The sequence below is a fragment of the Salvelinus sp. IW2-2015 genome, linkage group LG16 (assembly GCF_002910315.2).
Source record: "Salvelinus sp. IW2-2015 linkage group LG16, ASM291031v2, whole genome shotgun sequence".
Classification (NCBI taxonomy): domain Eukaryota; kingdom Metazoa; phylum Chordata; class Actinopteri; order Salmoniformes; family Salmonidae; genus Salvelinus; species Salvelinus sp. IW2-2015.
Genome location: NC_036856.1, coordinates 442,492 through 456,749, shown reverse-complemented (window position 1 = coordinate 456,749; position 14,258 = coordinate 442,492).

The following is a 14,258-nucleotide window of genomic DNA, read 5'->3' as shown; positions in this document are numbered from 1 at the left end:
GCCAAATACGACAAAAGAGGAGTGCCAAATATTAGCTGGGTCTTACTTCCTTGATTATATCTGAAACATAATGGATTTGGCTCCTGGTCACTGTAAGCAAACTAGATTTAGGCCTACCACTTCAATATTGGCATTGATTTACTCTCACATTTGATTACTCATGTACTTGACACTTTGATTACTCATAGGCTTGAATTTAATTGTAGTGTATTGTGTATACAGCAGGACATCAGCGACACAAACACATCAGAATTGGAGGTAGTTCGGAAATATTGAAATGTCCAAAAACTTTTGATTTCACTTTTAAAAAATGCATCAAACCTTTCTAGAAAATATGAATAGCATATTTACATGTTTTCTTATCATTTAGCGTGATACTGTAAATATCTGATATGCTTTTATGGAATTGAAATCAACATTTACGTTTCTCGATAACCTACAAAGTAAATATTTTTGTGTATGTTTGATACATTTCCGGATCAGACACAGCCCGTTTGGTAGACTGGTCGGTCCGGAACGGTCCGGAACTCTGAACTTTGTAGGTTATATTGTACTACAATGTAAATACAAGTAAATATGTGGCACAACATCAGGCTGAAACAAGACTATGTCCATGGCAAGCATTGCATGCTATTAATAGCAATTGCGTTTCGCAAGACAATTTTCACAACGGTTAACTTAAACTCTATTTGAATAATAGTCGTATCAGTGAACTCGATGAAGTTAGGCTACAACATTACAACATGATAAAAGTTCATACAACAATTCAATTTACAACATTTTACCATCCCCCATTATCTAAATGATGATATGGAGGGCACCCTTAATTCATAGCAAAAGCTAAAAGGATGCAGAATCCCCACAAAACGAATTTTGTCTCTTTGAAATGTACTATTTCAAACCTGGCCATAATCATTACACCTAAAAATGGAATGCCTCTTTATGGGGAAGCTCTAAGAGGAGAGACAGATTGGTAGGAGATTAAGCAATGGATAAATACTTCCATTTAAACCATGATCCACACCTTAGACGATAATGGGAGCCAATTGAGTTTTGCCCATAAAGAGGTTTATCTACCCTTGTCACTGTGCCCTGCAGGTATGAGGGGAAGAAACTACTGTACATTGAGGAGGATGAAAGTAGTGGGAGTCTAGCTTAATCTATTTCCCTCTCTGTCTATTGCCTATCTGCATTTAAACAAACACCCATTTACCCGATGAGAGCTGTTAGAGATTGGGGGCTGTAAACTTAAAAACAACATTTTAGGATCATTAGGTGGAGATAAAGGAAATTGATTATTCAGAGAAGCCCGCAGAAACTTTCTAAATGCCAAGCAATGCATTCACCACAATACCTGCATCTTTAACGAGCACATGCCAAACCAATCTTGATGGAATAAGGTAGCAAGTTTTCTCTAAATGGATGATATAATCTTACCAAATATTTCTCAAAAAGAGCATCTAAAAAGCAAATATAGACACCGAATTACTACACTAAGGCCTGCTGTTTATCCAGCATGGATAGCAATAGAGATTCTACAATAACAGGATTTGCACATTCTTTACCATGGAAGTTAAATGCCTATACAGCCTGTGGTCATCTATCCCCTACTGTATATACACGTTGTGACCTCCAAGTCTTTCTCATGTTATCAATTTAAAGTGAGTGAGTAATATAGACTCCTCAGCTTTACAAAATCTATTTTTCTGGGCAAAGACCTTATTTAAGAAGTAGAGGATGAAACTCAAAGCATGTCAAATTATATATTTCAACCTAATTTGACAAGCCTGGCTCAGTTAACCTGATAGTGATGTTCTCCCGCACCCGCCCACAATTACTAATAACCCGCCGGACTATATGTGATAAAGGCCCAGACTTGACCGTAACACGCAAATATAGAAATTGCACTGTAGGCTACTGTAGTCAGATTTTTTTGACAGGAGGTACAGGATTTTTGGGGCCTAATTTAGATATGTTTTAGATATATATAATTTTCAACATTTTGGTAGGATATTTGTTATTCAACTTGTCTATAGTTAGATACATGCAGCTTCTCTTCTGTCATTATGTGTTGCTCAAGAGGCTTAATAAACCATTTGCACACCAGAATAAAGTCATCAATTGATATAATGAATGCTTCAATCTAGTTGACATTGTGAAAGTTCTCTGTCATCTCTGCTTCTTTTGCAGATCAAAGATGTTTAGGGACCTGGGAGAAAATGCATTAACTCCCCCCTATTTTTCTTTACCATTGGGATTCATAGAACAGAAATTATGCATGATGAACAAACATGTACTCTGTTGTTTCCCCTTAAATGTGAAATATAATTATGATATTTGAATATACTGTGCGGAAATGTATAATCTACTCTCATTCATACCCATGCCTGTTCCTAATTATGATTCAGTTAAACGTATTGCCTCCCCATTTTGGTCGTATCTGTGTTTTACTTTTATTGCAATTCATGTGTATACATGGTAGTAGTGCAGACACAGTCGTGAGAACTTCTCGGGTGAGTTTGCTTTTCGCTTGCTGGAATAAATTGGTACCATATGGTGTGATGACAGGATCACTCAATCTTCTGTGTACCTGAACACCACATTAATCATTTTTGGGGGATATTATTTTCCTTTCATCACACAGGAATTTCCAAATAGCTCTGCCTTTTTTTTCTCACACATGTACTGAATTTACATACACACCGATCTTAATTGGACCCAAACCATTTGACTGTGATTAAACTGGGGGAAAACTAAATGCTAAGGTTAAACTTCAGGTGAGACTTTCTGCTTTCCTGTTCAACCTGGTTATATGCTTTTATGTTTATGTGTGTAAAACACTAGCTAGCAATCCTGCATTTACTATTGAGATATCTTTATTTTATTTCTACACAAAGAGCTGTTAAACTAGAATGATACTCAACATGTTTTTTTATTGTCTGTATATTTTAACATTTTCATTAATGAAAATCCACAAATATTGCATTGTATGAAAATCCTGCTTCAATCCTGCTTTAAAACAAATACTGTGTTACATACAATTGTTGTATCGTGCAATAATAATTTAAAATAACTGATTTCCCAGATAGTACTATATAAATTACACTGCACCTACCTTTTATAAATAGGTTATGTTGCATTCCATAAATTAGATTTGGTGGGTAATGAACATGCTGTTCAAAGTCATAAACCTCAGTCCATTTATTCAGCAGTTTGCAATTGAGTGGATCTGGTGGCAGGCACGAGAGGATGAAGGTGGACAGAGGTAGAGAAAAAAAGTAAACGGGACAAATAAGTAAGATTGGCCTTTATAGCAATGTCCGCTTGGTGAATCAAACATGTCTTACATGTGGGGCGAACTGCTGCTAATTTGCATCGATTATTTTCCCTTAAACAGATACACTTAAATCAATGTGGCACAGCAGAGCCAGAAAAGTGTGAGAAAATGTGCAAGGCAAGCCGTGGGTGAACCCTGAGCAGTAACCTTGGATGGACAGAAGGAGCCACAGCTCCCCCTTCATGCCAAACAGATGAGATCAGGGCTCAAACAAATTCTGAGGGCAGAGCACAGCCTCTGATCCCACATGCACTAACACCACCTCCTTTCAGCATTGATCATATTTTTTATGTGGATTATGTCTTCATTACACTACTTTTAATACAAGAAAACATAGGGGTACATTTTTCTTCTGTGGACCATGTTGTTTTATGAGGTCATGTTCTCTTTAAAGCTGCTTTTTTTTTTACAACACATTTTTTTTACATTAGATAAGGATATTTCATACACCGCTTAATCGAAAGCTTAATATTTTTGTTTGGAGACATTGAATTTATGGATGAACTCTTCAGGTTTTTTATGTAGGTCAATCTAAAGTATAATTGGTTCCATATTGGTTTTCCTATGTGCATATGAGCAAGTGATGAGTCTGACAAATACTCAGCTTCCAGCTTTGTGGCAAATGACAAATAACTGTTTGCAACACATGCACGTCATTTCCATCATACTCGATGTGTGAATCATCCTTTCTCTTTGACCTATATCTTGTTCAGCTGCTTTTAACGTGTGTGGATGTGGATGTCTTCATGTATAAAAAACTATTTTTAAAGCACAAACTGCGATCAAAACTTTGAGTGCAAAAACAATACATAGAGGGTAATGACAAGGTTGCATTTGTAAATACGGCTTCATACAAAAACTTGACCATCCTCAAGCATAAACATAATCATACTGTAAAGTATTATAGTCAGTGCATTGTGTGTAGGATATCATCATGTTTTGGACATTTTTTATTTTGTGGGTAATTTGTTTCTCTTCTCAGCATGTATAAATGTGTAACACACACACACACACATTCTAAAAGCTTTAACAAGAGCAAGGTATTGCGTTTCATTTCATTCATCAACAGTTTGTAAAAGCAGAATATTTCAGGTCATCCCACCCACCTAACCTTTGAACCCCTAACAGCTAATGCCATGGGTGAAAGCACATGATATTTTTTTTTTTTTTTTTTTTACAGACAACTCACACACACACACACACACAATGTCCAAAATTAAGTAAAAAAACAACAACATTGTAATATATTATTTAGGTTTTTGTTTGTTGACTACCCAATACCATTCATTGGATCTGTGAGCAAAAACAGTGATATTTGGTGAAATGTCCAATCGGTCAATTATACCTCAAAGCACAAGAATTACATAATGATTGCACCGTAGTTATACAGCAACCTTACCTCCTATTAGGAAACCATTTGATCATGTTCAATATTTGCAGATGAAAATAAGAATGTCTGCCGTTAATATTGGAATTCCATCATACAGTTTAGCTTTGAATATCCTGCACTGAGATTATTTGAGAGACCTGGCACAAACAGGTCCCTCTGATATGCTACCTTCATCTGAGATGGACAGAGATTTTTTGCCAATTGCAAAAATAGTCCAATACTGCCCCCTTGAATTAAAATGACTAATAATTACGCTACAGTCTTTTCAGTACCCCATACTATAGCAAATGATTAAGTGAGTTTGCATGCAATACTCTAACTTAATGCTGTATGAAGTGCACATGGATATTCCTCATAGGAATGGCCAGTAATGTTATAAAAATAACTTTATAAATATTATGACACATTTTAATTTTCATCCACACTTTAAACATAGACTCGGGGGAGCCCTGCACTGCTCTGAATAATAAATACCTCGATCTAATTGGCCGGGCCAATGTTTTATTTTTTTCCCCCCTCTTTCCCCACCTCATTGATTATTTCTCCTGGAGCTTCAGCCCCTCACAGTGAGATCAAAGTGGTTGTCACATGCTGCCAGCGGAGGACAGCTCAGGAGCGTCTCTCTGCAATATATTATTCCTCTATGAAAGACTGTATACCGGGGGTGGAGATGATGCTGCGAGGGGGAGGGAGGAAGTTACTGAAGGACTCCAAACTAAATTTAACCTTTGCTGGTTCATGCTGTGTGTTATTATCATATTACCCATGTACAGCAATACAGCAATTTATCATTTCAACAAACACACAAAAAAGTGTATACTCGACTATAGACATAATATATAATTGGGACTTTGTTTTCGACGGAAATAATGATGGCAAGAAATTATATCAACTATGTAAATAGCATAAAAGAAAATGCATCCCATTACACAGTATAGCTGGCTATGTATTTATCATACTCTCTTTGCTCTGTAAGAGAGCAGATCTCCAATGTTGAGAGACTGTCTCTCCTCAGAAAACAGGAGGCACATCTTAACTCTGACTAAAACATACACTTGTCTCTCCCCAAGGGTGCAGTGGCAGTGGTGCAGAAGAAGTGAACTGCAGAGGACCCCACTGTTTAGCAAACACTCCTACTGTGGGGAGCGATTAATTATTCAGAGACAAAGACCAAGGCAGCCCCATTTGATTGCACCACAAAAGGAAGGTCATAGCAGATAGTTTTGGGAATCTCCTGGTTGCTCTCTCTCTCTACTGCATGAACCACATATAGACTGTAGTCAGATTTGACAGCAATCTGCCTAGTAACTCAAATACACAAGGCATTTGACAAACAGGGTACCATGGACATAACTGGGCAAGAGGATGACTTGGGTGTGAAAATGTTGGCGGTACAGTGTGAGCATTCAGTACAAGTGATAGAAACGATTGTCTAATACACAGGGGATTCAGAATTTTATCATTCACAATTTTTGCAACGTTCAGATGGTGTATGGTGGCAGTGGCATAAAACATTTCCAATCATTTGGAACAGAGATATTTAACTCAAAATGATAACCCCTCAACTGGATTTTTTTGGTTGAAAAGTTATACTTGCTATTATTCAAATATTGCCTATGGCACATTCATCTAAATAGTTTAATTCCTTATTTAAAGTTAATAAATCATCATTTACAGCTGAATAGTTGATAAGAGATAATATTATTTTTCATATTAATACCATAGTATTTCTACTATAATGGCTTCAGAAGGGGAAAATACTGTCTATCATATTCTTCAAAAAATGCATACACACAGCAGTTAATTTAGTTGAAATAGTTTATTTTCCATCACTAGTACCACCCCATAACTTGTAGTCACCATAATCCTATCAGGTTTCACCCACACAGCTCAGAGTGATCGATGCGCAAATGTCCAATGCCAAACCCGGCGATTCCCACAACTCCATCAGAGCTCACAATAGCTACTTTATTGACAATACTGACAATTGTGAATGGCCATTTCTGCATAACCCCCTTTTATTACTTTGGCGCACTAGCCTGTTGGAAGCCCACACTTTTAGGCCATAATCTGCACAAACTGCGGACTAGTGTGTCACAGTGGAACAAGGGATTGAACCTGGAAAGTGCAGAGAGGAAATACTAAAATCATGCAACAGGGGGTGCTTCAGCCTCTTGGCTCAATATATGTGCATTAAATATGTGTATCTATCTATTGCCTATCCTCTAAACACCTCTAACTGCTCATACATTTTGAATCCAGCCGGAATGGTGTTCCACGGAAATTGCTACAACAAACATACAGCCAGGTTGATTTATATTCTCTATCGAGTAAGGACTTTTAGCTGTGTTGTAATGGACACTAATTCAAAGACAACGGTAATTAATGAGACGGAACTTTACTACATAAATGTGGATATATTTGCCAACCATTTCTCGTTTTGGTTAAAGTTGGACATATCTTAGAAGAGTTATAAGGATGGTCTCCTATTAAAATGTATCTTTGTCAGTCTCATCTATTTACTGTATTTCAAAATGTATTTTTGAAAACATCAATGATAAAACGGGCAATCTGTAAATGTCCATTCATCTGTGATATTATGGAAGTATTATTCAATAGCTGCTGCAATTAAGTGTCAAGTAATAGGGAAGTACTGAGTAACGCATGAATAGATGAAACCTTAAGCACAAATAAAAGTATGTTTAAAAATTGCATTCAAATTGCATTCAAATAGTTGGATCATAAAGTTTTTCAAACCTCGGTGGAATAGCTGTTTATTGAAACAATAGGAATTTGCTTACTGATTTATTTCCCCAGTGAGTTATGGCTTAATAGACAGATACATATAGAAAGTCATTTCTTACAGATGGCGCAGCTATTAAATCTATGTCCAGCAGATCATTAATTTCCCAGGTAGTAAAGCCGGTGCTGTTAGCACCTCACACCTCTCTCTGTGTTGGGGATGCTGCTGGGCGTAGCCGCTGTGTCATTGCCAACTGGAGACGACAGTTGCTCTGCAGTAGATCAGTGTAGATCAGTGAAACCATATAGCTTCGCTGAGTCTACAGCACAATAATGAAATATTAATTCGGCCACCAAAAATTAAGTGCCTTTAAAAGAGTCTGTTGTCCGTCCCTGGAGTGTGTTCTCTTGACATTGATGTCTGCTTCAAATGCATCTATTCTTAGCGCAGCCAAACCACTTGTAATGTGACCTAAGTAACTGTCTGCCAGCTGGTGAGGACATTCTTTCCTGTTAATATCTTTATTTTACACCTACTCTACAGTGTGGCATTGTCCAATCTGGATTCTAAATTGGGCTCCCGAGTGGCACAGCGGTCTAAGGCACTGCATCTTAGTGCAAGAGGTGTCACTATAGTCCCTGGTTCAAATCCAGGCTGAATCACATCTGGCCATGATTGGGAGTCCCATAGAGCAGTGCACAATTGGCCCAGCGTCGTCCAGGTTTGGCCAGGGTAGGCCGACATTGTAAATAAGAATTTGTTCTTAACTGACTTGCCTAGTTAAACAAATGCTAAATAAAATGCTAGTTTGTATCACAAGTGCACTTCACTAATATCTGTAAAGTCTCATTTGCATAACGTGAAACATTTCCTTGATTAACTTATGTTAATTTCTAGTATTGGGCATGAGACTTCATATAACATTCAATCACATGCTTCTCTATGCATTTACCCAAATTTACAATATAATTATTTTTGCTTCCAGACTATCGACTTCACATTCACATTAATAATCACATTAATAATCACAATTTGGGAGCATCACTTGGTTGAACTTAGGTTATTCACAATATATGTCCAATCCATCTCTTTTATACTTTGCATAGGCAAACCCTTAATTGTCAAACAATTACATGTCCAGTAGTCTCATGAACTTCGAGGCTAAGCACCAACACAATCATCCCACGCGTGACACATGCAGGGGCCTTCGGAGCAATAAACAGATTCTGAGAGCACTATTCAATCTTTCCAAGGCTCCACGGGGCCTCGTGAGTTAAACCTCCCCTCCAAACCAGAACGAGGCCTAAATCATGCAGATTCAAGGTTCAAACAGATTAAATCAATTGGAAGACCTTCTTTCAAATCTACTCAACCTAATCGCTCAGTCGTATACTAACAACAACTTCTGCAAGGACTGGAGGCATTTGGAAAGCCTGACTCATGAAACTACAAAACATATGTGTTTTTGATACTTGGTGTGTAGTCATGTTAAGAAAAATGTTGTAAATTGGAACTTAGTGATTTTGTAACAGTAAGTAATTTACCTTTTACACTCGGGGGAATTGGACTATATGGACAGAGCCAAATTTAACCATGGTGGTAATTGAAAGGAATTGAAAGTCATTTGAATCCCATACATTGCTGTAAAGTGTAAACCCAGAGCTCTGACGTAATGTATAGTATGTTAACTTTACAGACACTGTGTCCCAATTTAACTGCTTAAACATGACCAAATGTATTATTTTCATACTGTATAAGAGATGTGAGTGTAAAAGGCAACAGGATACCATTTTCACGACTGTACAATACATTTTGAAAATCAAACCAACTGCTCTATCCATCTCTCTATCTACAATGTCTGCTTAATGCTGTGTACATGCAGTTCAATGTTTGTTAATTCAATTTGCTTTCCATGACAATCTTTTTAAAATGCAATCCACGTATCTATTCCAACCAGGGCACTGTACTGTAAATCATGTATTGTACAAGTACACTCTGGATTCTAAAGGATCACGCAGAGATCACATCCTTCTCAAGCCTCTCCAAAGTTATTTTCATGTCATATCAGTTGATGTAAATAAATGTGTTTATATGGTCCTCCACTTCCCTTACAATAGCTATGTATGCAAATCCATGAAAATATTTTTTTTTGAGCGGGAAACTTTTTTTATAAAGAGTTAAAAGTCTGCTGGAGTGGATTTTAATGATACACCCTGTGTTTTGGTCTTTGGCACTCCTTCTCAGCATGGCAAGGTCGAGGACATGACCTATAGAACTGCTGACAGTGGTGAAGTTAACCACCCGCATCACCATAACTTAGACAAAATCTACAACATTCTCACAGAAACTTGTGTGACGGCATGTAAAGCTTTGAGTTTACCACTACGGCCATAGTTACGAAGACATACTTACATTTTTTACCTGCTCTGTGAAACAAAGCAGATGGCCAGGATGGTGACAAGGAGCAGACAGCATCGGTGGCCTAATTTCTTCATGTCAGACAACGCCATATGGTTGCTGTGCTGCAAGCTACCTATTTAGAGTTCTAGCCATGTTAGTATGCAGGTATCATAGTCTTTGCAATTAATTAAAAGTAATAGGGGAGGAGGGATGGGTTTATGGCATCTACTGTAAAGAATGTTATTTTTAAAAAGAGAATCCCCCAGGTATGCATGCTTTATATATGGCATGTCCTTGAAGGCAGCACGATGTCAAAGACAGCATACTTGTTTGATGCACTCTCAACTTTTGCAAAAAATATGCAGATGTGGGATTTTAATTTGACCAGTATTGTCATAACAAAATAATCCTGCAGCAACAGGAGTTGAACGTTTAATCCTTAATGTTGCTTGATCAGAGGTTAGGCTATTACCTGGACTAAATTAGGCTACATGAAAAGCGCAATTGTAACGCACGTCGTCGGGAGAAGGAGAAGAGGACCAAGGTGCAGCGTGGTAAGTGTTCATATTATTTAATAAAATACGCAACACTTGACAAAACAACAAACACGACAAACGAACAGTCCTGAAAGGTGAAACAAACCTACTAAATCAGGATAAACAACCATCCACAAACACAGGTGGAACAGGCTACCTAAGTATGATTCTCAATCAGAGACAACGAATAGACAGCTGCCTCTGATTGAGAACCATACCAGGCCAAACACACAGAAATACAAAACAAGGACAACATAGGACACCAGACATAGAATGCCCACCCAAACTCACGCCCTGACCAACCAAAATAGAGACATAAAAAGGATCTCTACGGTCAGGGCGTGACAGCAATACTGTTAATTTAACCATGAGTTATTATTGTATGTTTTCAGTTTTCATGAAGCTACATTGCCAGCAGCATACCACCCTGCCATACACACTGCTGGTCTTCTGAAGCTAAGCAGGGTTGGTCCTGGTCAGTCCCTGGATGGGAGACCAGATGCTGCTGGAAGTGGTGTTGGAGGGCCAGTAGGAGGCACTCTTTCCCTCTGGTCTAAACAAAGATCCCAATGCCCCAGGGCAGTGATTGGGACACTGCTCTGTGTAGGGTGCCGTCTTTCGGATGGGACGTTAAACGGGTGTCCTGACTCTCTGAGGTCATTAAAGATCCCATGCACTTGTCGTAAGAGTAGGGGTTAACCCCGGTGTCTGGCTAATTCCCAATCTGGCCCTCAACCATCACGGTCACCTAATAATCCCCAGTTTACAATTGGCTCATTCATCCCCCTCCTCTCCCCTGTAACTATTCCCCAGGTTGTTGCTGCAAATGAGAACGTGTTCTCAGTCAACTTACCTGGTAAAATAATGGAAAAAAAAAAAAAAAAAAAAAAATGTCCTGCGGTGCAGGAAAATTCTCAGCAACAAAAGAGTGATCCAATTAAGATCCTACATCTGTAGACAAGGCCTTTCACTGTTGCTAAGTGGCACGTATAAGAACTTGAATAGATTAAATTAATCTTTCTGACCTTATGCTATGTGAATGTTAAACAAGATGACAATAAAGGCTTGCTTGTGCGTATACAGCACACAGAATTTCAGATCAGCGAGCATAAATATGTGTATAGCAATTCAAGATCTCTCTGCTGTGCAAAGACATTACAAATGACTTTACAGAATCAGTTATTAAGCTTTCAATATGAAAAGTCTCTGACCGACACAATAAACAATGTGCAGATGTAATATTGTGTGTGCAGGAGTAATTATGTCTTACAATGACATTTTCAAGGACAGACGCCATTTGGAAACTGTCTCATTCATAACAGAGCTTGGTATGACTATCTCAATATCATTCAACTGTGGCCGAAGTCGACAAATGGATGACTTCAACTGAAAATAATGACTGTTTTTAGGTAGTTGGTGTTCATTTTTTGGGGTAACACCTTATAATAATTTAAATTTTTCAAGCATTAATGATTTTCTAAACATTTGTAAATGTAAAGTGTTACCAATAGTTTACTTGACAACTTTTCCTACTGACAACGGATTATCATTAGAATATATTCATATAACCATGATGCAAGTGACAACGAGGGCTGGCACATAGTTCAGAGAGAGAGTGGGCAAACATGTGGGTAAATATGCTGCAAGTAATAGGAAACAGGAAAAAAATGATTTATTAGAGTTTTACATAAAGTTTGGGATTTTTGGAGACATTTGTTGACTATTTTAGGGTCATGCTGCATATATATATATTTTTTAAAGAAATACAATGTATTGGTCTAAAATTGAACTGGAAATCATTAGTGCTGAGCAATTAACCTACATAAAATGTTGGTTGTTTTTATTAAACAACTTAATTGATCGACGTCAGCTCAATTACTTAAATTTCATAAAATTTTTTGTGAACTCAACGTGCCGTTTCTCTAGAGAGAAATCAAATAATTAATGAGTACTATTAAGTCAAGAACTACGTGGGACGCTGGGCTTAAGGGAGTTTACATTAGGCATATATTCAACTAGTACAGTGCAGAAACATGAAAATTAACTACAACGACCATAATCCATTGTGACTCTTCTTCTTGGCTCGGACAGAGACAGATAGCCTAGCCTAGACCACATGAGAGATAAATGTACACAGCAACGAGAGGCATAGATACAATTCGTGAGGTAGCTGCACCCAATTGATAGTTGTAGCAGTTTATAATAAGCAGTCTTGAAAGTATGCCTTACGTGCTTAGAAAAACGTCTTATATTTTCTCATTTTATTCAACTGTTACCATGCAGCTGCAAAAAAGATAGTTCAAATGCGCAACTGCCCTTTGAACATAAAAAAACAAGTAAAATCATTTTGTCAGACCGCTCAGCATCATACTTAGGCAGCTACTAGTTAGTCAGCTAGATACTAGCCTAGCTAAAAAGGATGAATCAAAGACAGTACAGTATGGGGAGCACAAACTTAGATGGTTGTCTGGCTGCGACTGTCTGAGCAGAGATGAGATGATGACTTTTAGGAATGAAAAATAATAAAGTCATCAATGTTTTGGCTTTGGAATTTATGTTAAAATGCTCTTAAATAATGTTTAAGTCATTATTTCATCATGCATTTAATGTAAACAATCTAAATCCAAAACTGGGATTATTTTTTATTATTAAACGAATTGAAACCGAACCGACCTCAAAAAGCACTAATCGCTGAGCACTAGAAATCATGTAACATTAATCTAGTAATGTTTATAAGAGATGCCTTTAATATGATGCCGGCTATTCTTAGGTGTCTTAAAACAGGAGTAGGATCTTACACAAAGATGCAAGTTTTTTAACAGCGTTGTGATTATAAGAGCGTTGTGTAGCACCCCCCCCCCCCCCCCGTGGGTTCCTAGCAAGAGCATGCAGTGGGGGAAGAATAAACCAGAAAATGGGTTACAATGGCACATGGATAACAAAAACTCTTGAAAACGCCCTGTGGTGATGAGTTTGCAAAAGGCTTGTTTCTTGAGGACTGTGAACGCCTTCCTTCGCAACAGAGAACAAGTGGGGGTCACCATTAGCTGACAAAACAATAACAGTGGGAAACATTTGCATCTCACTAGTACAAATATACACATTGTCAGGCATAGCAAGCCTGGCCTTTTCAGTGTCACATCAACCCCTTTAGGTGAGAGTGGACAGCAGCTGAGATTTGGGGAAAGACTGCTGGGATTGTGGAAGTAGCATGCAGCGAGGTGTGTGTCAGGGCATGGGTGACAAAGCAAAGATTACACATAATAAGGAGAGTGGAGCAGTCACTGACAGTAATGCAGTCTGGGGGGAGATGCGGCACAGAGCCTTTGTGACAACTGTGAGAGGGCGTTGCAACTCTGACAGACAGCATTATGGGTAACAAACGGAACAGGGCATGATTTTTAGGACTGATGATATTTTAAGGAGACTTTGACTGATCAAACCTTTTTCATTAGAAGACTGGGCTAAAAGGTGATGGAATTGTAAATCAGGCAAACTAGGCAGCCAAGCAGAATTTCCAAAAAATATGCTTTTGGTTAAAACTGGAAAACCAAAGCACTGTTCAATCCATCATTGCTCCAACTCTATCCCCCATTTCAAAAAGCTTTAAGCACCATTTATAAACATAGATTTTCTTAACAAACTACACAACTCACACAGACAGTACCAGTCAAAAGTTTGGACACACCTACTCATTCAAGGATTTTTCTTTAATTTTACTATTTTCTACATTGTAGAGAAATAGTGAATACATTAAAACTATGAAATAACACATATGGAATCATATAGTAGCCAAATAAGTGTTAAACAAATCAAAATATATTTTGGTTTTAGATTCTTCAAAGTAGACAC